General features: G+C 37.3%; 1 pseudogene across 1 annotated transcript; it reads right to left on the bottom strand.

Moving 5' to 3' along the window:
* Window positions 1-725: 725 nt before the first annotated feature.
* Window positions 726-1,818, bottom strand: LOC306654186 (tripartite motif-containing protein 60-like; annotated as a pseudogene). The gene has a single exon. The product of its transcript is annotated as a tripartite motif-containing protein 60-like (transcript).
* Window positions 1,819-3,661: the final 1,843 nt, after the last annotated feature.

Genomic DNA, 3,661 nt, shown 5'->3' with positions numbered 1-3,661 from the left:
CATGAAAAACACATGAAGAGTTCAGAATGTAGTTGAAAATAGGATGGTTCACGACCTGAAAGAATGCTCATCTCTACTTCCATAAGAGCATGTAATGCTCCCTAGTCTTTTGATTCTGACAAGACCAATTTACACACTACTCATTCACAAATGTCTATCATGTATTTCCACTCTTCTGTGATATATGCACTTTTTGGGCAATTTTAAACAAATATTTTATTGGGCATATAAAATAATAATTCTCAAATATTTAAAATTAGAATTCAAAGCACTTAACTCATACTCATTATACCCATTAATTGGCACTACTATCACTTTTTATAGGGAGAAAAATCTATTCTGATTTTCAGTAGTAAAACTAAAAAAATATTCTGAAGTAATGAGATTAAATTTACTGGCTTAAGTTAACTCTAAAACAGAATAATTTTTCAGGTTTTTTATCTTTGATAATCCACTGAAAGATTCAGAATCTCTTACAACGTAGAAATAAAGCCAATGGTTTTGGTAAAAGAGTCACTGAAGTATAGAGAAGAGATGAAGGAAACCTCACCCAATTCAAAGTAAAAAAAAAAAAAAAAGCCAATCTTACTGGGTCTTGCTACTGGCAGAAGATGGGTGTTTTTAAGACCAAACACAAAATAACCACTCTCAATATATACTGCCCAATTGCTCAAAAACCACCCACAAATGATAACCAATTCCTCCAGCTCCTAGGGAGATTGTCTTCACACATACCCAATGTTCACTGAGGTTTCTTCTTTTTTTTTTTTCCACACTTCTACCTGCCAGTAATGTCTATCAGAATTAAATATCTTAGAACCCAGAACAGCAGGGCAGAGATAGAATCTCCTTGGGTTATAACAAGCATTTTATGTTGCTCTTCCATTTTGTGCAATTTTTCTGTCCTCTAAGACAATAAGCTGAGGACACACTGTGTCAAGATCTAAAGTCACATCTGTCTGAAATTGCTGTATAATTCTGTCCAAGCCAGAATTCTAAGGAGAAAGTCTAAAGCCTTATTTCTTTAATGAAAAGAGTTCAGGGTATTTTAGATTTTGATACCTTTGGTGTATATACTTAACCTGAGTCAGCAATGCTAGATCTGACTACACACATTTGCTCTCTATTTCCTTCAGTAAATGTTTTAATGTGGAAATACAATATGGAAAAGTTACAAGGTTTTCATTAAGTTTTGTTAAAGTGTTCAACTCTTCATCTTGTATTTGCTTAAGCAGAGTTGCTTGCTCATTCTGTAAAAACAGATTTGCTCAATTTCAGAATTTATTTCTTCTTTCACATATTTCACCTTCTTTCTCAGCTCCAGGGATTTGCTGCCTTACAGAGTTAACACTTTTTCAGCTCATTCCACGTACTTCTTCAAGGGCTCAAATTCTTCTGGAATTTTTCTATGGTAAAAGGCATTTCTGAATGGGGCAAAGGTAGTGCCTCTGATGTTCAGTAGAGAAACTGCATTGAATACATAAAACCTATAGGTCATTTACACAGAAAAGGGTCAGAAATTGATTGTGTTTTTCACACACACAATTTTCTTCCTGCCTCTTCCCCTTTTTTTCTGATCTGGAGTAGCTTAGCAATTTTAAATTACAGAGAGCTGGGGGTTCTTCCTGAACTTCCTTTGTGGAAGACAAAAACAGCAGACAGGGCAGGGAACAGCATCAGTTAGGTCCAGGACATACTGAGGCAGTGGAAACAGAAGTTGTGCCCACAATTAATGGTCACTGGGTCTTTCAAGTAATCCAAATGGATGGGACAACTACACTCTCCTTGGAGGTCTGCCAGGGTGGTCACCAACTCCATTGAGCTGTGAGTAAAGGTGGAAACACTCCCTTGGTAAGCCTGCCTCCCTAGCGCTCAGGTCTCAGTGTGAAGTAGATAACCTCCGGGTCCACGTACAGAGACGAGCTGCAGATTCCACTGCCCTGGTACGTTGGTGACCATCACTGAAGTCTTGTTGAGTCCTCTGCACTTCAGTGCAAAGGATAAGGAGAATTTAAAACTATAGCTATATCACAGATTGGCTCAGCAGTCACAGACCTAATGGACCAATAATTTCTTTACAATGTAGAGATCTAAAGAATACCACCATAGCCCACCATGAGGAAAACTGATGACCTGGAACAGTGGTTCAGGCCTGAGGCTATGTCTCACCCTCTAATAATATACACTTTTATTTTTTTGTTTCATGCCTGAGTCAAAATAAGCCTGTTTGGCAAGAGGAAAAGTAAAGATCCTTGAATGTTCTGACCTCTATGGTTGGATGAAATCTATCCTGTTAACCTAATGTGAAAATAAGAAAAGGTGAAAATACAGGTTTCACTTTCCCCTAGGTAAAAAGCATTCTTGTTTTCTTGTTTTTGGCTTCCCAACCTCCATGTAGGCAGTTTCCTTTGAGGAATTAACTGCATGTAGTCTTAATGTGGAAATTAAGACTTGGACAGCCTAGCACACCAGCTAAGTTAATCAGATGCTTTCTGATGGGATTTTGTGTGTTATGAGCAATGCAAGGACAGGGGACAATGACAGCAGTGGGGTGGCACCTTAATGTGACTATACGATGTTGAAGCAGTAGTTGTGGAGCTGCTTATTGCTTTTAGGCTCTGGTGACTTTTGGTCCTTCCCATTTCCAACCCTCCCAAGCCCCTCTCCCCAGTCTCCTGTAGGTTCTATGAACCTGAATATTCTTTCAATAAATTTCCCTTTCTTCAATTTGCCAGTTAGTTTCCAATAAGAAACCTAACTGAATATCAGGATAAATCAAGAATCAAGTCATTCAATACACAAGAAAATTAAAAAAAAAAAAAAAAAAGAAGAAGAAAGAAAATACTGAGTATTTATTTCCTAACTAAATCTCTAATTGAAATAAAGTAATGATTACTACTGGTCACTGACTACAGCTCAGAATTAGAAAATAACTCAACCATGACTTCTTTTGAAAAGAACTTTATTAGCTTATCTTGAAGTCACAGCTAGACACATTCCTTCCTGTCTGTCTGGTTTATATTTTTTACAGTAAGTCATGCAAAAGTAAGATGTTTCTAGTAAAACCCATTAAATTCACCGAGGAATAATTTCAGTAGTTTTTAAAATTCTATCTTCAATTGTAAAAGATATATTTTTATATAGGTGAGTATCTGAATAAGAAAGGAGTATTGTATAAATTCAGCAAAAATTTACTGAGTGATTATTGTGAGCAATGCATGTAGAGATGATGAGAAGCTGTTGTCTTTCATCATTTTGTACTTTAAAGAATTTGACATATTGATGCTTGTGTATTAAATTTTGGCCCTCATGAAGCTTACATTCTAATGGAGGAGACAGGGGTGGGAAGATAAAAACAATAATAGTGAGTTACAGTGCATATGAAGATGAGGAGCTGAGGTAGTGACTAATAGTGGGACCCCCTGAGGTATGGTAAATCAGGAAAGATGCCCCAAAGGCAGGACAAATACATTGAGACCTGGAGGGCGAGAAGAGGCTGCTGTACAGAGATCATGGAGCAGCCCATCCTGGTTTCACTAATAAGTTGTGGGTCTTTGGGTGACTCTGTGCTTTTGTTTCCCCATCTGCAGCATGTGGAGAGCAACACCACCTACTCATACAACTGCTATCAGGATTACATGTGTTAATTTTGTGAAGTACT

Source organism: Sciurus vulgaris, assembly GCF_902686455.1.
Source record: "Sciurus vulgaris genome assembly, chromosome: 1".
NCBI lineage: Eukaryota > Metazoa > Chordata > Mammalia > Rodentia > Sciuridae > Sciurus > Sciurus vulgaris.
Note: the sequence above shows the minus strand (reverse complement) of the source record. Positions and strands in the feature narration are given on the sequence as shown.